Genomic DNA, 23,927 nt, shown 5'->3' with positions numbered 1-23,927 from the left:
TTTGCCATCAGGATGTTCATAATTTCTAAAAAGTGGTCCTTCCGAGACAGTGCCCAGTCTCCTCAGACAAATGCAACTGGGGGGTCCTCCCAGTGTCCCCCCCGGCTCTCAGCTGCACGGACCCTCGCAGATGCCCTGTCCCAGCCGTGGCTGAAGGTCCCACAGAGCCACGTGGATCCTCTGTCCCATGGGCCTGGTGGGGGAGTGAGGGCTGCCCATCCCAGGCCAGCATCCCTCACCACCCGACTGCAAGCCTGGGTCAGAGGAGGGCTGGGCTGTTGCTTTCTCTGTTGTGTGGAGACAGTTTCTCCTGGAGTTATCACTTCTGTTTTTTGGGCAGAAAGCGAAACAAAATTCAGAAAACCTCAATCCCAGTGAGAAGATGGTCCAGCTCAGTTTTAGGTGGGATTTATTTCCCTGCTTTTTCTATTGCTTTGCTTTCAGGGTCAATTCCCCTCCACAGCTGGCCACCCTGGGCAACAGAGCAGAAGCACTGCAACGATCCTCCTCTTTCATTTTTGCTACTTGTTAATTACTTCATTAGTTTCCTCTGAATCTTGATGAGGGGTTTTATTTTTCCATGGCAACTGCATCCATGAGACCTCCCTACCCATGGATGCATGCTGTGCAGGGGTGCTGGAGGGCCACACTGCGCCCAGCTCAGCTCCGAGCAGGACCCGCTCCCTGCCAAGTGCCTGCCCTACAAATATAAGTGGTCGGAGCATCAGAAAGACCTGCCCTTGGGGGAACTTTTCGCACCGATGTAGCAGAAGCAGGAGGATCCACCCCTGAGATGCCAGGTACTGCTGCCTCGGTGGGCTCCGCGGCGCAGGGGTGGCTGGGGTGGTCTCCCCCAGGTGAAGGCGAGGTGTTCCCAGCTGGACGTGGGCCTTCGCCACGGCGTCTCGGCAGCTGGGAAGCATCAACCTGGGAGCGGAAGCTCACCCCGTTCACATAAACAGCCGACGAAAATTAACACCCATGAGAACAACATTCATACCTACAAATTATCTGCTGTGGAGCTGCAATTAAACATGCCTCCGCTGCAACAGCAGTGTAACCAGAAACCTGTGCAGCTCCTGCCCTGCCATGCCTCCTGTCCCCGTCCTTGTCCCTGTGCCAGCTCCCCTGTACCCCGAGCTCCCGCTCCTCCTCGCCCGGGGCAGGACAGGTGCTGCTGACCCCTCCGAGCCGTGCAAGGGCTTGCACAGGGGGCTGTGCGTGCTTCGGGCTGCTGTGGGGGGTAGTTTTTAATTCCCCAGGGGGTTTTCTGAGAGCGACTGGGAAGGAATCTGTCCTGCAGGTTGCAATTCCCTGGATCTACAGCCATGAAAAATAAGATGTAAAAGGGCCTGATCCTGCCCCGGCAACCAGAGAGCCACCAGCTTGAGGGAGGAGATAGAGGAAGAACAACCCTGCACGCGGGACCAGGGCTGATTTCTAACCTATTTTGCCCATCCCAGCAGGAAAGCCCCAATTTCTGACTGTTCACAGTCTCCCAGCAAATGCCTACTGGCACCTCCGGAGCGGTGGCACCCACTGTCCCCAGCCCAGGGTACCCAAAATGGCTCTCTGCCTCGAAACCACAAAGGAGGAGATGGGGATGGGGGGGTCTCAGCGGATCATGTGGCAGTGAGGGACTGCGGGAGCTCAGGGGACCCCGGGATGCCGCAGGGCGAGACACGAGCCTGGCTCCCTTGGGCTGCCTGGTGGTGGCGAGGCAGAGCCCCACCAACCTCCCCATCGCCTTCCCAGGGATCCTTTTCTCCACCTTCAAAGTGCTGGCGGTGGTGGGGGACCCCCGGGATGCCCTAACTCGGCTCAGCGGGATGCCAGAGCAGAGGTGAGCGCTCCTGGGGGCATTGTGGAGAAGGGGAATTTTGGTCCAAACTCTAACATTTGCTCATTGGAGGCTTTTAGGAAGAAATAATTAGCGCTCTGTTTTTCACCAGGAGCTTCTCCCCCTTCCATGCCCTCTTGTGCCAGGATGATGTGTCATCACGAGAAGCTGCGGGATCATTTCCAGAAGATAGAAAAATAAAATAGCTCCTATTCACCACTGGCCTTTGTGCTAATAGCCCATGCTCTTTAAAGAGGGAGCGTGGCCGGGGCTGTTCCTGCTTCCATCTTGCGGGATAAAGGATCTCTTTGCACTCCTATAATAACCTCTTTCATCTGACACCCTCAAAGTGCTTTTGGACATAAATTAATTAAGCCTCACAACACCCTGTTGAGTTCAAGCTCACTCAAGGGTTTTCATCATGTGTTCAAACAATTCATCGCATCTTTGCGTCGCTGGTTTTCGGCAGCCCAAGGGTCGCGTCCAGCTGGGGTGTGAGTGGGGCCCGTTCAATTATTTCTGCCACATGTTGCCTGCTCCTGCCAGGGCTCGGGCTGCCCTCAGGGTTAATGCTCTGTCCTTAGAGCTTCATCAGAAAGCATCTCAAAGCTGCACGAGCTGAACCCACGGCACAGCAGCCCCACGAGGCCACGCAGCCTCACCCGAACCTCTTGGCAAGTACCAAAATAGCTCCACTTTTCCATATTTCAGCTTTATGGGATTTATGACCCACACAGTGCCCTGTTGGCATCATGGAGGCTGGCTCCAGCGGTCCCTTACCCGATGCAAGCTGGGGTCGCATCCTGCCTGAGCAGATGAGCTGGGCCCTGCTCTGCTGCAGCTGAGTGCAATTTGGCAGCAAATACGCTGAGGAATAATTCACAACTCACTGTGCCTACCCCAGGCAAAAATCCCCTCGCGTGGCTGTTGGCATCTCATTGCAAAAAGCAAAATGGAAATGGAGGCAGTGCCCCCTCGGTGCTGGCTGCCTGCAGCCGTGTGGGGCAGAGCAGGCAGGGAGATGGCCCGCCATGCTGATGTTTCAGGTTTGCTCCTCATTTCCAATCACTTCTGATGAGGCTTTCACAGGATTCCAGCTGTGGAGGGATTTGCCGTGTGCCCCAGCTCCGCGGAGTGAAGAGTCCTGCGAGAGGAGAGGGGGGAGTGGGAGCTGCCTGCGCGGAGACTGCAGTGCTGGGGATGCAGAGTGGCTCATCAGTGTCTTCAGATTCCTAATTATATCTCTTTAATGAGCACCCACACCGTTATCAGGGGTTCCTCTGGGGCTAAGCGGTGATCCAGGCTCTTCTAATTACTTCTGACTCTTAATTTTCATGTCTGTGCTAATCCTTCATAGTTCCCCTTCCTCACTTGATGCAAAGGACTCATTACCAGGAAATGCATCCTCCTCTCCGCTCCTTGCACAAGCTTTTTTTTCCTTCTTTTTTCCCCCAGACCTTACAGAAAGAGACAGAGCAGGTAGCTGCCCACCCGCAGGGCCCAAAGGCAGGGAGTTAGGTCAGGGGGGTTTGGCTTTCTGGAGGAAGCACAGGAAGGCGGTCGGGATGGAGAGCCCGTCTCCCACTGCGGCAGAGGCTGGAGCCGAGCCCGGAGGCACCGCTCGCTGCTGAGCGGGTGGGCTGTGCTGGCACCCCTCGGGGCTCAGCACATCAAGCACCCACATCGGGGGCATCAGGGGCAGATGCTTCCCTGTGGGCACCGGCTGTGCTCAGCCCCGCTCCCCAGCACAGGCCAGCAAGGGGATCGGCACCGGCTGCTCCTCACGCAGTAGCAGCAAGGGCTACCCCAAATGTGCCACCGGGCTGCTCTTCCCCATCCCTCCCTCTGCCGTGCAGGGGCAGGCAGCCTGCGGGCAGGTCTGGCAGCTGCCAGGGCTTGGCTCGAGAGTGCGCAAGTGTCTCAGAGAGGTTTTAGTTCTGGTTTTGGATTTTTCTGGCCAGTCCCGCTAGCGCAGGGAAGGGGCACTGATGGGTACATGAAAGCGTGGAGGCACTTCAGAAGGACAGAGGAGAGGAGGACGCTTGCTGGGAGAGAAAGCCCAGGCTCTTAGCGCTACCCCAGCGGTCTTTGAAAGCAGACTGGGAAGGCGTTTGATCTCCAACCAAGTCCTCGATGTTTTTGTGATCACGGAGAGACCTCTCCTGCCTGGGGCGCTTGTGAAGCCGCCCACTCGGGAAAACCTTCTCCAGGAGCAACCCTTCACTGCTGGCTTTAAACTTCCCTCTTGCAGGCTGCCCTTCGCAGCAGGGTCCTGGGGAGCACTTGGAGGGGGAAAAAGTCCGTGGGGGCATTTCTGCTGCTGGCACCAGGGTGTGAGGGCAGAGGCGGCTGCCACCGGCTCCAGCTCTGCCGGGAGGGCAGGAGGGGCTGGGGGGCTCTGTGTGCCCCCCAGCCCGGGTCCCAGGTGCTTGTGCCTCCCAAGGCAGTGAGAGGGGATGCCCGTGGCCTCGCAGGGCAGTGATGATGCTAGTGGCTCCAGTCCTAGAGGAAAGGGCAGAGCCTGCTCTGGATGGTTGGGAGAAATGGAGGCACGGAGATGCTCTGAGCCTCGCAAAGCCCTCCGGGATGAGCCGTCACATCCCCACGCTGCACAGCCCTTGCGCACGTGCTTAAGTTAAGCTGGTGCCCGGGGGGTCCGCACCCGAGCCGGCCTCCCCCCGCCCTCTGATGCTTTCCACAGTTTTTTCCCTTGACTGAAGTGAAAGGGTTTTCAAAAGTGGGACTTGGGCCTTGAAGTGACAAATAATTGAAGGTGGTAATTAAAGGCACAGCCGAGCGCTGAGTGAAAAAAGGGAAAATAAAGGAAAAGTGCCAGTTGCAATTTTGCGATTTAATTAGGTTCGCTTTCTCTCATAGCGGGGAGCGTGGCAGGCAAACCCCGAAGGCACAGGACTTTCTGATGCTGCTGAAAACAGGGGGGAGGTGGCAGCGTGCTCTGCAGTCAGCTTTCCCAAGGATAACTGCACAACTGCCACACATTAAAAGGCAGAGATTAGCAAAAGGCCCTTTTAATTTTTTTTTTTCCTTGAGAACGGGAGAGCTTCTTGGAGCAGAAAGTTTCAATAATTAAAAAAAGAAAAAGGAAAAATAATAACTGTTGATATGGAAAGTATATGAAAATAGATCTCTGCTGACTTCCCCGCTCAGACATATCATCAGCTGGCAATATTCTAAATTTCTCTAATAAGAGAGCTCCAGTTGGTGGCTTTGGCAGCACTGGGAGGTGGAAACCGCCGACCGGAGGGCAGAGCTCGCAGGGAGCCACCCGGGCGGCAGGTCGAAGGCAGGGGGTCGGTGCCAGCCTTGCAGCGGGACCCCGGGGTGGCAGCTTGGCTTTCGTGGGGCGCAGCCCAGCCTGGAGGCGAGCGGGACCCCTGGCAGAGCAGCTCTGACGACTGCAGTTTGGCATCAGAGTATTCTCACTTGTATAAATTATATAAATCATCCCCCTGGATGAGGGAGTGCGCACATAAATATGTAGATTCAGGCTCCAGCCCTCATGACTTATTCACCAGCAGCATCATATTGTTTCTAACTTCAGAGCAGTTCCTGGAAACTGTTCGTTCTTCAAATTAAAAAAAGATATATGGGTGCTGCTGGAGCAGCCCGCATGTTTTCCTGAAAGCCCTGGCTTTGCTGGGGAAAGGCTGAGCAGCAGCAGTCGCCTCCCATGAGCTTGGGCTGATCCGGGGGGCTGCACGCCTGCCCAGGGAAGGGAAGGGGGAACCGTCCGGCTGCAGAGCGGAGGTTTGCAGGATCCTGCCCTGGTTGCATTCCCCCCTTTCACAAGGCAGCGGCTCTCCTGCCGTGCTGTCTGTGCAGTCAACCCCTGCCCTAAACCTCTGGCTTGCAAATGAACAGGTGGAAATCTTCACTTTTGCAGCAGCCTAGGTTCTCCTCTGTTTGCAGCACCCTTGGTGGTGGGTCCCAGATCACCCAGGAGCTTTTTCCACATCCTCCTGCCCACCTGATGCTCATGGTGCCGCGAGGTCCCGGTGATGCTCACCGCAACGCCCGCCTCGCTGGCTTCCACCCCAGCTGCTCGCCACTAAACTCAGCTCCTGTTTTACTACGTTTTCCTGAGATCAGGACATGAGGACACGGTGGTAGCAGCATCTGGCCTGCAAACGAGGTGGTTTCACCCGAGGTGGATGGGTGAGCATCCTCTCTGCCGGCTACTGGAGCGCGGGGCCATTGCCCGGTAAATGAGCAGCCCTGAGAAGTCTTAATGACAGCAATTGTTGCACATCCCAAAATATCTCACTTAATAGACTCCATCAAGCAAGTATTGTCCTAAATGGTTCAGAGTGAGGAGCAGCAGAGGTAGTAACAATGTGGACATGCCATTTGCGGAGAAATTATGCCTTGCTGAGATTTATCGGAGAGCTCAAATTGCTGTTAATAAAACCCGCTTTTGCTGGTGCAAGGGAAATTGGTTTTCACAGAGGCTGGAAGGATCCAAGTAGAATATTCTGGGTATCATCTCCGGCACAGCAGGAAAATGAGCTCCCTGCTTTCCTCGCCTAACATGGGGAGGGCCAGCGAGGCCGGATCCTTCACCCTGTTTGGCCCGGCTGGGGTTGGGAGGAGACCCCTAATACGGGGGCTTCTCCTCCTGGCCAGCTGCTGGCTCCCAGCCGTCACTTAATCCCTTCACAACGTTTTGCCAGCCCTTAAAGCTTATATTCTATGTTTTCAATGTATTTTAAATTTCTCTTCATTCCTAAAGACTAAAGAAAATCCCCCATCCGCAGCCCCTTCCAAGCCTGCCTGGTTTCTTCCTGAATTTCTTTCCCCGTGGCTGGCAGCGCTGATCTGCGTAGCACCGTGCAGCTTTCACGAGCTGGGAGAGACCAGCTCCTTGTTTTGAAGCACAAATAAAGAACCCATCCTGTAATTTCTCTGCCGTGATTGTGTTATTTTCCTCGCCTAACCCGCGCGCCTTGTGTATTCAGAGGAGCGGGTGCTGTAGAAAATGCTGCAATTTGATTTGGGAATCAGGGAAACTGCAGAGGAGGAGAGTGGAAATCTCTGGCATCAGTAAATCATGACAAGTTGGGAATTTCACAGCTCTGCATAGCACATTGTGTGGCACGGGATGGATGCGGGCATCCCTCACCCCCGGCCCATCCGTGGTGGGACCCTTGCACAGAGACATGTGAAATGGGGAATTAATATTTATTTAGTTTGTTTACTTAAGAGGCAAATGTTTGCTGATGTATTCTTGGCAAGTCTAGGACATTAATTACTGGGTACCAGAGCACTGGAGTGCCTGTAATCCACTCCACACCTCGGCAAGTCCCCGTTCTCATATCTGCTAATCCAATATTTGGAAGACAGCCCACAATGAAAGCATCGCAGAGGAGGCTGAGACTGAGTTTCGGGACAGCCTGTGGGGTGGCCCTGTCCCAGGAGATGCTGGGCTCCGCTGCCAGCCCCAACCCTTCAACGGGACCTTCTGCAGTGGCTCCGGGAAGCGCAGGGCACTGGGCCTTTGTGGGCTTTTCTGCTTCTCTGCAAAGGAGGGGGCTTTCCCTGGGGAGGGACGGGGTGGGCTCAGTCCTGGGAACAGGCACTGACCAGGGGCTGGGGACCCCCGGGACCTGCTGCCATCTCCCCTCCCGGGGATGGCAGAGGAGCCGAGCAGCCTGCGCTGACAGCAGTGACCAGGAGATTGCTGGAAAATTTTAAAGCAGAGGAAAAGCCACGTTTCCCCTCCCCTTCTTGTGGAGATTAAAATGGAGATTGAGCTGCTCCGGGGAGCTGAGCTGACCTCACCACCGCTGCTGGAATAGCAATGACTGCGAGAGATAATTAGTTGAGCTCCTCCAACCCTGATAATGAATTGAACCCCTTCAACCCCAATAATTAACAGAGCCCCTCCAACCCCAATAATTAACTGAGCCCTTTCAACCCCAATAATTAGCTGGGCCCCTCCAACCTTGGTGTATAGCTGAGCCCCTCCAACCCTGCTCAGGGCTGGGCTGCCCCAGCAGCTCCTTGTCTGGGGGGGATGCTGGGGGGCACAGAGGGTCCCGGGGAGCCGCTGGCCAATTTCCCTGGCTCTGCCCACCCCCGGGGCTCCCCCTGCACCAGCCAGGGCCAAGCTCCTTCCTGACGGCCCCCAAAACCGTGGCAGCCCAGGAGCAGCAGCCTTCTTCCCCATACCGGCTCCTCTCAGCTGGAGGAGACTTAACAAAGTGCTAAGAGGATCGCGGGGAATTTTTCTCCGTGATTATTCATGTCTAACAAGAACTGGCAGCTTTTTTATTTTCTGCTCTCCCAGGCTTTTCCAGAGGCGCCGTCCCCCCTCGCCCTGCAAGGGCTTTCAGCAGGTTTCTTAAGTTTTATTGCTTTGATCCCGTAATGTGCCGTTATGCAACAAGACAAGCTCTTTCCCGTCACTTCCCGGGCTTCAGCCAGGCCTTTTGCTGTAATAGGCACAAGACTGGCTTGAAATATTAACGAGTTTTACCTTAATTACCTTTCAGGCTTCTCAGGGCTCTCTTCATTTCCCTTCTCATTCTCTTTTTAATATCAGCATTGAGCAGAGCCAGCTGCTTGGCGAAGCTGGGATTTGTCCCCCCCGCGCATCAGATGCTGCTGCGGCGAAGGACGGTCCTTGGAGGTGTGGGCAGCCGGCGGTCCCCGGGCACCGTGCTGGCAAGGCAATGGGGGTGTTTTTTATCTTACAGTAAAACATTTCCCCTTTGAAATTTGTTTGCTAAAAAGAAGAGAGCATCTTACATTTTTCCTGCATTTCAGATAAATTAACCTCTTACCAAATGTGGAGCATGGGATGCCCCAACCTGCGCTACCCAGAAACGGCCTCTCCATCCTCCCCGGCACAGGAGACCTCTCCCCTTTCCCTGCAGCGCTGCGCCCATCACCGTGGCCTCAGTGCCCACCCCGGGCTGTGCGGCAGGAGGACAGAGCCACAGCACTGTCCCCAGCAGGGCCAAGACTCCTCTCGTTGAGAAATTGGAAAGAATCAGGTGATTAGCTTCAGCAGCGCCTCAGATGCGCTATTGCTTTGCTGCTGCCCCAATGCACTTATCTAATAAATGGTGGTGCATTTGCAGGAATGTGTCACCGGCAGCGGTGGCAGTGTGCAGGCGGGTGGGACAGCTGGGACGGTGCTGCAGGACCCCCGCCCCGGCAGCGGGGACCGGGAAGCTGCTGCCTCTCCCCCTGTCGCAGCTGCCCGGGTCTGTCCCCTCCTCCTGGGCGAAGGACGTGGTGAACTGATTTCTATTACACATCCCAGCCCTGCAAACCCAACTCCTTTTTGAGACATAAGCCAGGTGGGGGGACTGGATAGCTGCTTATTTATTAATGTGCTTGTGGCCCCTTTGGTTTAGTAATGCACATACGACGTGTTTCCTGCCGTGAAATGCAGCACGGGGTATCTGAAGGTAGGGCAAGTGAGACACTGATAGCTCCGAACAAGGAGGCTGATTCATGGCTCTTTGCTTCAAAACCCCCATTTGGTTCCCCAAAGACTAATTTTACATTTGCTGTCATGTTTCATCAGACCCACGGATGTGGGCTGGGTGCTGGGGATGCACCAGCCCGCAAGCGTTGGCATCCATGGCACCGGGTGCCGGTGGCTGCGTGTGCCCCTGGTTGGTGACTTCGGTGACGATGACAGTGCAAGCCTTGGCTGAATGTCCCCAGGGCTTCAGTGGTGTGCAGGCACTGAAGAGGACCTGAGCCAACAGTAGCTGTTTGATTTCCTCCCCCACATTTTAAAAATTCATCCAGGACATCCCAGCCTCTTGCGACAGCCAAGAGGTGTCACCAGCCCGGCTCCCCAGCACTCCCCAGGCAGCCAGCCGAGGAACATGCCGCATCACTGCCTGCCAAGGCAGAGCCCGGCTCTGCGCCGAGCCGTGCCTGGCGGCAGGGGAGCCGGGGCCAAGCATGCCGGCTGATACCTGCCGCTGGGAGCCTCGGCTGGTCTGTACAGCTGAGGCTCCGGCTCCCGAGCCCCTGTCCAGACTCGAAGGTGCCCTGGAGAGGAAGAAAGGTTTTTGTATCCAGAGCCCTGGCCCAAATCTTCTTCTCCATCAGTCAAAACTCAATATTATCCCCCAAAGCTGCTCCTGCAGCTCCTGCCCCAGATGTGGCTGCACCACGTTGGGCAAAGCAAACTTTTCCTACCCACCCAGCCAGCACGCCCAGGCAGCGGGGAGATGGGCTGCGATTATGTTATTAACACCACAGACAGCTGTGAACCGAAACCAGCCACTTTTAAAATGGTTTATTTTTTTCCCATACAACTTGATCATCTCTTCTGCTCAAATCTGCAGCCGTTCTAATGAGCTGTCTCACACGGCTGAGCAGTTGGGAGAAAAATGGGGGAAGCAGAAAAGCCGTGTGTAATACTGCAGAGAGCATCGGCGCGGGCAGCTCCCAGCCCCATAACCCAAACCCCCCGCCTGGCACAGCGGGAGCCCCTCTGAGCCCCCAGGCCTTTACCCTTTGGGCCTTTCTTGCTTTCATAGCTATTTTTCGAAGTAGAAAATTGATAGGTGAAATTCCTTGTATCCCATAAGCGCAATGGACTGCCACATCAGTACAAAATAAATGATAAATCTTGCTATGAGGGAGTCAGTTTCTGACGAACTATCTGCTTTTTCTGCTGCTTTATTTTCTTCACCCTTAATTTTTGGAGTGGTGGGAGGTTGTGAAGGTGGCCTCCGGTTATCATTGAAGCTACTGGGCTAAGGGGCTGCCCAGGATGCAATGTACCCATCAGATTCTCTGTGATGGGGAAGGGGACAGGGATGGGGACGGCAATACAGAGGCCTGCTGCTCCAGGGATCGCCGGCCCTCTGCTCTGAGCAGGATTCAGGCAGACGGGGCTCCTGGCGCCGCGTTTTGGCTTCCCGGCCCCTCCTCGCAGGTTGCTATTTCTGCCGGAGCCTCTCTCCCTCCTGCCTCCTCCCCGGCAGCCCCCGGCGCTGCAGACGTCGAGAGCAGCTGCCACCATCTCAGCCTGCTTCGCCTCAAAAAAATGTACAGATCAATACGTTCAGCAATGGATTTTCCTTCACTCTGTTCCTTACATGACTTCCTCGGTGAGAACTTCTGTTGGGGCAGTGTAAACCAGCTCCGAAACAAGCAGCATCGAGAGCAACAAACAGCAGCGCTCAAAGGGACTGAGGCTAGAGAGGGAGAGCACAGAACAGAAAAAACGTCATTTCTCCCCCAAATCTCAGCACGTATCACTGTCCGTGATGCAAAACAATGCAATCAGACATCTGGGACACAGGCATGAATTAAACATTCCCCCGTAGCTCCTGGGGAATAATTCTCCGAAGCCCAGATCCATGGGTTTTAAAACCAGGAGGGACTGTTGTCATCATTTAATCCTGCCTCAGTCACTCTGTGGGGCTGGTGACAGCCAGGGATGCCTCTAGCAGGAGGCGAGGGGAAAGCCGAGGGGACTCGGGGTGCGAGGGGCTGATGGCAGGAGCCTGGGCTCGGGGGCGGCAGCCCCAGACGAGCCCCCCTGCTCCTGCAGCGCTGGGAGCATCACTCAGCGGGGCCGTGCATCAGGCAGGCAGGACGAGTCCCCGTTTCAGAGCCTCCTCATGTACCAAGGTTAATTTTTCTAAGCAGCTCAGCGGAGGAAAGGACACTGCATGCCAGGGGCTGGTGATACATCGCTGGGCCGGCTGGCTCTCTTGGCACAGCTGTCACCACCCCGCCGTGCTGCCAGGGAAGGGATACGTGCCATCAGTGTCCCATCGACATATCAGGATGGCTCAAAGCTTCCCCCTGCGTGGCCGCAAAATGCCTGGGGCAGCAGCAGGGGCTCATGCCCCCGTGCTGGGGGATGCTCTGCAGAGCAGGGGTATGGCCGGTCCGAGAGGCACGAGCGCTGGCACCAGCGGTGGGGTGGCAGCGGGCACCGTGCCACCCACTGCCCAGCACCCTTCCCTTCTCCTTGGGATGCTCCACGTTTAGCATAGACCGCTACTAACCATTCGGGTAGCCCTGCCAGTGTGTCCCTCCAGTTTGTCCCCCCACTGCCATCCCCTGTGCGGGCACGGTGCTGTCGGGGCAGCAGCACCGAGGGGCGCTGGGGTGGAAGGGGGAGAGAGACCCCCAGGCAAAACGGGGCCATCCCCTGGGGCAATAGGTGGTGGGGAGAGGGGCAAGGCCCCCCTTTGCAGCTTGAGCATCATCTGCAAGGGTGCTGTAGTGGCACCCAGCTCTGCTCTTCCAAGGAAGAGGGTAGCAACAGTCCCTGTTGGATTTTTCCTGGATCTCTGCTGGTTTGGGTCATTTTTTCTATGAGCAAGTTTTGCTGCGAATGAATGGGCAGCATCTGAGAGCGCACTGCCTGCGTGTTTCATTAATTACTCAAGTTATAGGGCTATTACAGCCAAGAAATTGCATTGTTAAAAAGAAATCTCTGCAGACGCTTCAAATGCGTCAACCTATTCAATAGCTGACACTGGGTCATAATTAAAAGTAAAAAGTATGGGCCAGAAGGGGACAAAAAATGGCAGATTTCCTGAATATGGCTAATGGAAACATTATTAACATTAGGAAATTACATACGAGAAATCACTGGCTCCTGGCCCAGTTTAAATATGCATAAAGCTCCTGACGTGTGCCTATGGTGATTAATAGCATTAACCAAAAAAAAAAATTAAATTAAATTCATCGAGCCGCCTTTAATGGCTGCATCTGCGTGTGGCTCCTTTGTTCCCTTCATCACAGCAGGCAGCCAGCGAGCGGCAGGGTCGCTCCGGTGCCCGTGGGATGCTCGTGCACCCGGGATGCTCGTGCACAGCAGCACGGGCGCCTGGCAGGGCTCTTGCTCCTCTGCAGCTCTTGCAGCCAAAGCGAGGAGAGCCCAGAGCTGGGCACGGCCGCCCGCAGAGGAAAGCTGGGGCTGCCCACGGTAGGGAGGATGAGGATGGGGAAAAATCCCCAATTTGCTCCCAGCCGGGCTCTGCTGCCCATTTGTGTCTCTGTGGGTTTGAAGATCCCCCCCTGTGAACACAAGCCCCTGCCCTTTTCATGCCCCAAAACAGCCTTTGGGTGAGGCTTTTTCTCCCTTTTTCTCAGCTCAAAGCTCACGCTCTTGTCACCTCTTTGCTTCTCTTTCAGGTTTTTTTTTTTTTTTTCTTTCTACATTTGTTCTTCACGAACGTCACTGTGAATCAATCTGGCGTCAGGCCTATTCGCAGCTTAATATTTCTCAATAATTTATTATCAGTGGTTTAATCCTTGTGGGAGCTCCCTCCACATTAAAGCCTGTTGTTCAGTCAGGTCATGTCCCGGACTGGAAGCACTTCCAGCCCTTTGATTTGTTTGTGTTTTATGTTTTTGTTGGGAGAGCAGTAAAAGATATGAATTTTTTTCCCCTCTTGAAATTGATTTATCTCGGTTGTTTCCTTTATTCTCTCCCATTGAACCATAACTTTCTGGTTGCTCTCGTCTTCCTTGCTAGTGGCCCTGTTCCATATGGATGCTGTGGGATGTAAATACAGAGCAGAAATCAGCTGCATGCTCCTGGTGCCGGGGTGTCCTCGCTCCCCCTTATCTCTGATATATTCCAGGGGAGAACAGGAGTTTGTGGAACCTCCTCATCTTGTTTGCTTACGTCAAGCTGGTCAATATCCCTCATTCCTTTCAACTGAAACCCAAATTTGGGTTCAAAAAGTTTAAAAAAGTGCCAAGGAGCTCAAAAGCTGGCCTAAGCAACCAAGGATTTGGGATGGGCTTGTCATTGCCTTTGACAAGAGACTTTTCTTTTTACTTTTGGAGTAATATAGCCCTTAAAATTACAAAGTCCCCAACTTTCAGCCAGCCCTAAGAAGGATCTGCCCCAAGGGAGACATCATCTCAGCCCCTCTGCTCCATCCAGACCACTGCTTCACGGTGGGACAGGACCATGCTGGTTTTTTTGGGGGGGGGAGAGACCAGCTCATCCCACCAGACTTCCTCGCCCGGTGAAGGTCTTCATCCCACTTCTCCTCCTAAAGTTTGAATGGAGTTAGGGCAACTCATCACTGGTAACAAGTTACACAGCGCCGCTGCCAAGTGTTTCTGCGAGACCTGATTAAAACCATTCATGGAGAATAATATTAAACACCACTATTACCCTCTCCCTAAGAAAAACTAGGTTGTACACACTTCTCCGTCTTGTTCCTTGGAACAGTTTTTCATCCTACATGCAAATCAGTGTGCAGGTGCTGCCTGCAGCTTTGGGCAGGGAAAGCATTGCTGCCTGCAGCGCCGGCACTCGGCACGGTGCCCAAGATGCCGGCCAGGCTGCAGGGAGCCAGGCTGCGGCCCCTGCAAGCCCCAGAAATGCAGGGATTTCAGCATCCCCCAATACAACATAAATCCCAGGTGCAGTTTTCTATGTACAAACCAAATCCTTGCAGACATTTCAGTGCAGAAAAAGACAAAATGCGCACTCCATCCCCTGCACCCACTCTGAAAAGGGCCGTTTCTTCAGCTCCAGGAAAGAGTTTCTTTACCCAAAAGAGAAGGGCGAAAGCACACGGGGGGTTGCTGCCAGGGAAAACCTGGTTAACTCCAGGCACAAGCTCGGGTGGCTGCAACCTGCTGCCGCGCCACAGCTGTCACCCGGAGAAGTGGCTTGTGGATGAATTGCAGGCACAGAACAGGGACGGTGGCACTGGCAGGGGACACGGTGCCATCCCGGGTTCGTCACACGCTCTGTCACACTGCTGACGGGCCGGGAGATACCGAGGGGAGGGAGAGATTCAAAAGCATCCAGAAACCTTGGAAAAAACTTCGGCGCAGCAGAGGAGCGCTACACCTATTACATCTTCGCACCCCGGAGATGAGTGTACAAAACAAGCAGCTTTAACCAGAAATAGGGGCAGAGAGCTGGAGATTTCCATATAAAATATTGAGATCCTGAGAGCGTCGGAGTGGAAGGCAGAGCCGATGTGGCTTCTGAATAAATCATCGGAGCTAACACGTGCTCGCTCGCAGTGACATCTTTGAGGGAAGAGCGTGGGACTAGGAAAGAAGAAAAATAAAATGCAATAAAACAAAATACAGGGCACTTTTTCCCCTCAAGAGCTTTTGTTAGGGAAACAATTAGCTCATCTCAACCTCCTATAACATGTCAGCCTAAGTCTGTTCCCTCATTTGTCTCTCATCAGCCCATCCACCGTGCCCTCCTCCTTCACTGCTGAACAGGAGCGTGCCATGGAAAACTGCAGCGCTTGGTTAAAATTTCACAGTCTCTGCGTAACCGGTGGCCTGTCAGGAGAAACGCTGAAGTCCTGGGACCACGGTGCCTCCCCAGAGCTGGGGGGCTGCTGGCAGAAACACACGCAGAGAACACCACACACTCAAAACTTTGTTCAAGAGATGCTCTGAAACTCAATGGGCTGCCAGGGGAACCTGAGACCTGCTCCCATTAAGCGTTGGATTGCCTTCCAGCGCATCTGAGGGGTAAGCTCTTATGGCAGAGGTGAATATTTAATTGCCAAATAAAATGGACTGCTTGGTTTGCTAATGTGCATCAGCATTTTGCATAAGACTGAAAACCAGTAACAAAACTGACCTGGGAGGGATCTGGTTTTTATTTCCTCTCTTCCTGGAGTGGCCAGCCTACTCCCCACAGGCTGCTTGCTGGAAGAAAAACAATTTTGGTGATTCTAAGAAAACCCTCCTCATTTTCCATGCTGCACAGTAAGGACATAAGAAAGGCCACCCAGACTAAGCAGACCCCCCGGTCTCCCCAGCACCATCCTTTGCTCTTCTGGGGTCCTGGGGAGCACAGCAACAACCTTGCATAGGCCCTGTTGTAACAGGGACATCTTCATCAAAGTTTCTTCCTGAGCCTCAAATACTCTACTAAAGGAAAGAGGGAAGTTGAAAGCCCTAACAAACTTCTAAGCCCTCTTAAATGCCAAAGTGGTAAGAGAGGTAGGGAGGAGGGAGAGCAGATATATGTACTGGAGGATGTTCCTGAGCTTGAGGAGTCCAGGTGATGCTAATCCCAGTGAAACAGAGATGTGCCCTTGTCAGGAATCAAATGTTTCCCAGGGTGTTAATTCTTGTCTAATTAACAGCTTTGGAGATTCACAGAGGACTGGTTTTAGCTGGTTCTCAGCCCTCCCTGGAAATGATGTTTTCCAACATCTCTAGCATCATCCTCAGAAAATGTCTCTCGAGTTAAAGCCTCAAGACAGACTTGGGTTTTTAAAAAATGCATCGCGAGTGCATCATCATCAGCACCATCACATGAGCAGGAAAGTAGGACAGGCACGATGTGTGCCACGTGCTTTCCTACCCCCGCCGGCGCTGGGGAGCTGGTGCTGCTTAGGAAGTCCTGGATCGTCTGAGCCATCCCATGCCATCGATGCCTCAAATCCAGTACTGGGGGGCCTCCAGCAGTTGTTTCTCCTGCAAAAGGCCTAGGAGGCATTGCAGTGAGTTTACTTATCTTCTAATTTGAAAAACAGGAGCAACAGAAAACCCTGCAGCTGGCCCAGGCCACTGGCAAATGCACCATCAAAACCATGTCTGGGCTGGAGGGTGCTGGGTCTGGGCTGGGCTGCGGGGTGTGCGCACAGCAAGGGTTTGAGCTGGATCATGCAGCAGGTCTTTGTAATCATCCCAATTTAATGTGATTATTGGGAAGTTTTTATGTGCTTTTGACATTAAATGATGGGGTTTGCATGGTAAACGGGAAAAAGTCTGCTGGAGAAGTGAATTGTGCTCGGATGCTGGCAGTGGGTGTCCCTGGGATCCCCACGATTAATAGGTATCAATCAGAAAAAAAAGAGATCCCCAGTTTTCACCTGCCTCATATTTTTGCTGTGCTCCTTTCTGTAATTAATCCCTGCTGCAATGTCCACATGGGCCCCTGCACTGCCACAGGACATGGCCACGGCCACAGCTCCTTGGGCGCCAGGGGACTGGTCTGCCAGCGCGCCCTGTGCGCTGCTAGGTCTGATTGCTGTAATTAAGGTGGCGCTGGATGGTACGTGTGGTGATAGGAAGCAATTATATGCAAATAGGAGACTGCACAAGTGTGAGTAAACATTAGGGGTTGTTTTTTTCCTGTTGAACCTCTGTGATTTAAAAGCCATTAAAGGGCCCAGCCAGCTCACTGATGTCAGCAGTTTCCCAGCGCTGCTTGTGGCTCCGAAAGCCATTTGCTCACTGCTGCATGGCTTCAGTAACACTCAGATCCTTCCCCTCCCGCAGCTCTGTGGAGCAGGGTGGGCATCGGCTGCCTCTTACACCATCAGGCACTTCCAGCGGTCTGGGCGGAGGTGAGCCGGCCACGCAGGGGACAGCCTGCCGCCCCGCATCCTCGGGCATGCTCATCCCGCGCATCCTTGTGCTCGCTGCTGGTCGCTGGGGCACCCGGGACTGGGCTCCCGCAACAGGAGCAGGTATTTTTCCATCATGCTCTGCCCCGCTGACTTCTACTTCTGGGGAGAGCATCGAGCGGGGCTTGCTAGGCGCTTCCAAAAAATAAATGAAGTCTCTACCCCTCAGTATCTCTGCTAATAAAGTGGCAATAAAACCAAGAGCTGCTGTTAATGGCAGGATGGACGTGTGAGGGCTGCGGGACCAGCGGGTTATTGCCTGTGTTTGTCTGGTGTTTCCTGCTGATGCTCTAGAAACGGAGGCTGTGCTCCCACCTGCGAGGACCGGACACGTCTGTGCAATGTGACCGCAGGGTCTCCGGGGCCTCGCTGCTCCTGTAATGTGCTGAGAGCTTTGGGAAGGGCCAGCCAAGAGCCTGCTCTCTCCTGTGGCTGAGTGAGTGGTGGGATGGGGTCTGGGCAAAGCCCTCTCCGTGGGGGAGGGAGCTCGGGGGAGGGAGCTCAGGGGAGCAGCAAAACGCTTGGTGAAGTGCCTGTGGCTGCAATCCTAAAAGTTGCTGCTGGGAAGGGATTTTCCAAGGGGATTTTTGGGGGTGAGGTACAGCAGGTCCTGCTGGTGGGCTGGGGGAGAGGGAAAGCTGCAGCTCAGGAGCAGCTCTGTTCAGGGCCAGGGGAATGGGCCCCGCTCCCCCCGCGGCAGCTCCCCCTGCACCCTGTGGCACCGTGGAGAAGCAAGTTCCCAAGCCCCTGAGAGCTGGTCCTCAGCCATGGGGTCTTCTGGTGGTGCAAGCATGGGCATTTCCCCTTGGCATTATTAGGAATAGTTATAATTTCATCTTCCCTGCAGCCTCCCTCCAAGAGGTGATGCAAGACTGATCTCGCGTCCTGTCCTAAGCTGTTGGTCAAACATTTGTCTCTGGTAACTGGGGACATGTGTTGGTAAAACTGCAATTTAGACCAAGGAAATCACAGAGAAAACAAATACGGAGCCCCCATCCAGCCATTTGTAACACATCACGCTCCTGACAGTGCCGCCAAATAGCCAAAAAAAGCTTCACCCTTGAAATTTTTCTAGCGCGAAGATAAATGAAGGAGATTCATGTCTCTGTTGGTGCTACATTGTTTTGCTCAGCTGGCTGCAGAGCAAACAAGATACGGTCGTGCATTGATTTGTAGTCTGAGAGCTGTCCTCGCAAATAGATGGGCTCGGAAAAAACTTCATTTGTGACTTAAAATGGAGAATGCGGCAAATGTGGGGAGGGGACATGGTGCCCGGACCCCCGGTTCCCGCTGCTCCTCCTCCCTGGGGGCACGTGGCACAAGGGGGTGCAAAACCAGGGCCGTGCCTCTAGCTCTCTCTTTTTTTGGGATGCTTTTCCCTATGTCTCCACAGGGTCCCCCCCAGCCCCATGTGCCCTGCTCAGCACTCGCTGCCCTGGGGTTTGGATACGATGCCAAGAGCAATAAAAAACAAACCAGCCATTTCCAGTGGGTTTAGGGAGAGGGAAGAGAGAGGTGACACCATGAGGGGCCTGATCCTGCACCAGCCTCAGTGGGGTGCAGGTCCGCGGGGCGGCACAGCAGAGCCTGGCTGCAAGTCCATCACCGTGGGTTGTGCCTGGGGAGGCTCTGAAGGCAGCAGATGGATCCGTCACTGCGCTTACACCTCTCCCTGCCCAGCATGGCCGAGCACGCTGCATGGCTGTTGTGTGGGGCAAATGATGCTCATTAGCATTAATAAATGCATAAAAATATCAAATCAACATGCAGGAAAAAACGAACATTGCAAGGCTGGCACTTCCCCCTGGTCTTCCTGCAGAGGGTCGGGGTGTCCAACCTGCCGTCAAGCGAGGCTTCTCCAGCGCACACCTCCATGCCATGGCAAGCAGGGCAGCACCCGGTAAGAGGGCAGAGGGAGGATGAGGAGGGGCAAGGAGGCTCATCACTCCTGCAGCTGCTCCCCTTCCCTCCCCGTCAGCCCTGATGCATCTGATGCAACCATTGCTTAAGAAAAATCCCCTGCTGCTCTCGCAAGACAGGAGGCAATTTTAAAGACCCAGCGTTTCCAAACGAAAGCGGTGCTGGCTGTGCCCTAATGGAAAGACAGCCAGTTTTCTAGCAGAATGCAAATGAAAAGGTATAAATAAACAATCGCTCACAAATAAGTGCTCGCCTTTAATGAATATTTCATATACAAAAGAAGTCATTGACATTTTGCTGGATTGCTTCAATTAGCTCTTGAGCCTCGTGTTCGTGCAAATAATAAGCTTGCTTTTCATAATGCTTTGTTAATCTGTTTCATAGTGTGAATTTATACAGTAATGTATCATACAGACCTCCTGCTGCAGCCTTTATTGGATATAAATGACTTAGTAATTGCTATTGATCATTAAAGAAGTACAATGTTATTTTGGAATTACAGTGTGGGGGATCTTTGCAAGACTGAAGGAACTGGGTGGTTTGCTAGGTGCAAGCCTGGTTTATATTCAGGTGAGTGACTAATGGGTCCTTGGGAGGAAAAGCCAAAGTGTGCCAAGCTTGAGTCTGGGTCAAAACGCTGCTAGAGTCATTGCTGGCTTCTCATCGTGAAATGCTGCCGGCTATAGATTCAGAATCTGTCTCAACATATTCCATTTCACACATCAATCCCTATTCCGACTCAGGCTTTGCTAAGATTACCCAGGAAAATACTAAGGCTTGCTGGGGAAAGTCAGCAGCAGGCTGGATCCGGGGCAAGTCCGGCAGTGAAACACGGCGCGGCGGCTGCAGGAGCCCCGGGCAGGTCCCTGCGCGTGGTGGCCACGCCGGGGTGGGCAAGAGCTGCCCGGCAAAGCCACCGCGGCCCTTCCCAGGGCTCCCACCGGCAGCCCCAGAGAGGCTGCGGGTCCTTAATCTGGGTTTGCTGTTCACCTGCAGTATGTGAGTAATTAAAGCAAATGTTTTACGATCACCCAGCTTGCAATACTGGGTGTATTGATCACGGCTCCAGATCCTGAAGTCAAGTGAAGGTCTCTGCTTTCCCAACAGGGATATTCAGGCTGAACCTCCTTTCCATCACTTGATGGTGTCTTCCAGCTTTAGTCATTAAAACCTCATCGCTTTGAAATGAAAAAAGTTGGTGTTGCACTTTAAATTTATATTTTTCATTTAGAAACCCCCTTTTTTTTGGTTGGAGCTTTTGCTTTTCTTCCAGACTATTTTCCCTCTGTTCCTATTTCCTTCCCCTGGAAAAGCCGCTGTTGACTCACACGCCGGGAGAGCCGCATTCAGTGCTGGCTCTTGGCGTGCTCAGGGTGCAGCAGAGCTCCGAAATCGCTGCTTCTCCAACGCCCCGGGAGGGCACCCCAAAATGCTGCCCCGCCATGGGGTGAGGGGTTTCAGCAGGCTTTGACGCACGCATCCATCTGGAAAATGGTTAGGGGCATTAACTCTTCTCTGCCTCGAAGGGGTGTACTGGGACTCAGTTAATTAACATCTTGAAAGGGCTGTGAGATTCCTCCATGACACTGTTTTTATTAAAAGCCTATATGCACATTTTTCCCCTTCCAATTTACCGTATTTCCCCCCTGGAATGTGCTTTGATTTTTAAGCAATTTATAAGTCCTCAGGCTTTGCCTGGAAGGTAATTTATACTAGTTTGTGTTTTTATGTGTGTGTACATGTGCTGCAGTGCATTGGGAAGAAACACAAAAAGCAATCGACTGTGCTGAGGCTGGTATTGATGGAATAGCGGTGGAGGAATTATTTCCAGGAGCTGAGAGCTCGCTCCGACCTGCCCGGGCAGACACTGCGATGCCGAACTGCAAATGAAACCAGCCGCGGAGGGAGCCGTGCACCAGTGGGACCCGAGGGATTTCTCCTGGGCTTGGCCCTGGGAAGGGCGCGCTCTGCTCCGTGCGGGGTCTGGCTGCCTGCTCGGGCTGACCGGCCACGCACCGGCCAAGATGCCGCTTGGACAGGCTCACCAAAGCAAACGAGGGTCCTTTCACAGCCCCAAAAGGATGGATGCAGGCATCCAGCCATGCACACTGTGACCTACCTTTGCTCGCCGCTGGCTTTGGCACAAGCCCCATGGCAAGGCTCGTTTGCTCAGCTGGTACCCAGTGGCTGATGAAGCAGGCTGGCTCTCGGAGGAGGTTATTCTCGGTCCCATCAGCACGGCTCTGCTCCTGCCTCATCACTGGGAAAACCGGAGTGTGATGCTGACGGCATTAAGCAATGCTGAAATGTTCCTGAAGTCACCCTGGTGCCCCGTGGGCCATTCTGATGTGAACTTTTGCACCATGAAAGTAATTTGCTTCAGGGAGTTTTATTTATGCAAATCTCCGGCAACATTTCATGCCATTCACATCTCCTGAGGCAGGTTTTAATAAAGGCTGGGAGGCAAGAGGACGGCCAGGGGGCGAGCGAGTCAGAGCTCCGGGAGGCGAAAAGCTGCTTGGGATTTAATGGCACCACATCAATTTATGTCCACTGGGGATGTGACCCTTCAGCCCCCCGCAACTGGAGCTGTCTGCATCTCTAAGGCTGCTCTTCAGAGCAACTTTTCTCTTTTTATTTGTGTTTTGGATCAAACCTCTCAGGACCGCTGCCAGATCCCCGCCTGCTGCAATTCCAGCCCCCTGGGTATAACACTCATTTCCTCGCCATACCTCTCTCGCCTATTGCTGTGAAGCAAATGTCCAGGCACATTTGCAGCAGGAGAAGGTGGATGGAGTCACAGGAGTTTGGTTTCTGGGCTCAGGGGCCCTGGCAGCACCTGAACCCCAAAGCCTCGATGGGGCAAACCCTCTGATCCTAACCAGCGATGGAGCAAGATGCAAATGTACCAGAGCAGCAGTGCTGGACAGCAGTGTTGTCTGGAAGCTTTTAAATACTGTATTTTTTCTGGGACAATATTAGATTTTGGGGTTTTTTTTGCCCCAGGGAAAGATTGAGGGAGGCTAAGATGCCTGAAGAGTGGATGGAGAAGGGATGCCCAGCTGGCGCAGTGGGGTTCACTCAGTTCCTACCAGAGCATTTTTCTCTCTGCAGAAATAATTGCAAGATGCTAGAGTTCACAGTGTGCGCATGGAATATATCTACTTGGTTTTATCCTGATCAGCATGAGATTTGTGGGAGTGAAGGGGCTGATGAGATGGTGCAGGAGGGTGGAGGACCTCAGAAATCACCAGCCTGGGCCGGCTCCTCTCCATCCCCTCCCTGAAAACCACAACCAGCTGAAACCTCAGCTCCTTCCCACAGTCAGCACCTGCGAGCTGGGTTTACCGTGGCCGTGCTAGGAGATGGTGGTCACTGCAAGGTGGCAGCGAGGTCACAAACACCCTGTGTATCCAGCCTCCTGCCTGCCCCATCCCTGGAGCGCGCAGCCGCCCACGGGCGCCAGGAACATGCCCTTTGGGTTAACGTCCATTGCTGCGGCTACCCACTCAGCTGCACAATACTGGATGTGTTCCCAGCCCGACCCTGGCTGAGCCTTCCTTGCTTTGCAAAATTACTGGGAAAGGGTAGCGTTCATGCTGTGAATGCAACATACTCGCCTGCTCTGGTTCCTGGGTAAATAGGAAAGCTTTGCTGTTAATTCCTTGGGTTTTCCGGGGCATTTAAAGGCTGGAAGGAGATTCAAATCCCAGCTCAAACGTGTGGAGAGCTGCTGTTCACATCAGCATCCTGCAGAGTTCAGGATGCTGTTGGGAGGCACCCAGGGTACCACTACACACGGCACCGCGAGGCTTTTGAAAGCTGATGGGTTGGGTTTTTCCTACTGCGCTTTGAGAAATGCTTGTGTTTGACTCTGGCTCTCCAGGCAGGATCAGAAGAGAAGACCTGATCTTACGCAAAGCCCTTTTAGGTAGGCAGACACGGAGGGATGAGTCCCATCTCAAATACAACAACACCCTGTGGATGCCGGGCCAGCGCTGGGGGCGGCTGCGAGCCCTGGGAGAACATCGCTGCCTCTCAGCCACCGATGGATTTTCCTCTTCGGCTTTCCCTTCTGTTGCTTTTATAATTTATTTGCAACTTTTATAGGTGTTTGCAGCATTTCTTTTTTTAAAATGGCTTTTCAAATTGGAAAAAAGAGCAATAGAGGATTTCTCAGCCTCGTGCTTGCAAGGAAACATGCTTGGTGCTTTGAAGAGTGGGACTTCACGCTTGCAGTGGCTTTCCATCAGTGGAAAGCCTGACTCCATGCACCACCCTGCACCACAGAGTCCAGCCCCGCTCTCCCTCCTTGTTGGCATGCTGAGGGCAGCAATTATTTCTTCTACCTGCTTTGGTGATGATGCTAGGGTTCAGGTTAAACCTTTGCTCCAGCAGCAGCTCACTCTGACCTGCTCGGTCTCTCCCCGGCCACATCACTTTGGATCTTATGCAGGATGGTGCAAACTGATGCTTTGCACCCAGAGTGGCCCTCTCCCCTCTCAGGGAACCTGTTGTTTCTCTCCCACACCCAGTTTGCTCCAGATATTGGCATTTCTCATATACCATCAAGCATGCTGGCCAGCAGCTCCGGGCAGGTGCGTGGACCCAAGTACCTGGCATTTTGTGATGCTCTGGTATGGTCCGGTGCAGCAGGCGCGCATCACCCCAGCCTTATTTCTGTGACCTCCTTGCCTGTGCCCCAGGTCCTGCCCCACGCCCTGCAATGGGAAAAGGAAGGACAGAAAGAAGGACCCTCCCAAATAACAGTTTGAATAGGAAAAATACAATTG

The 23,927-nt window shown here is 53.7% G+C and overlaps 1 long non-coding RNA gene across 1 annotated transcript; it reads right to left on the bottom strand.

Moving 5' to 3' along the window:
* Positions 1 to 13,080: 13,080 nt before the first annotated feature.
* LOC148056254 (uncharacterized) lies at positions 13,081 to 15,783 on the bottom strand. The gene is made up of 3 exons (XR_015703756.1): positions 15,661 to 15,783; positions 15,435 to 15,502; positions 13,081 to 14,881 (listed from the first exon to the last, which is right to left on the bottom strand). It is a non-coding gene; the product is annotated as an uncharacterized LOC148056254 (long non-coding RNA).
* Positions 15,784 to 23,927: the final 8,144 nt, after the last annotated feature.

Source organism: Nipponia nippon, unplaced genomic scaffold, assembly GCF_047370975.1.
Source record: "Nipponia nippon isolate SJK-2023a ecotype South Korea unplaced genomic scaffold, ASM4737097v1 scaffold_16, whole genome shotgun sequence".
NCBI classification, from domain to species: Eukaryota; Metazoa; Chordata; class Aves; order Pelecaniformes; family Threskiornithidae; genus Nipponia; species Nipponia nippon.
The sequence above is the reverse complement of the archived record's forward strand: the minus strand, read 5'-3'. Positions and strand labels throughout refer to the sequence as shown.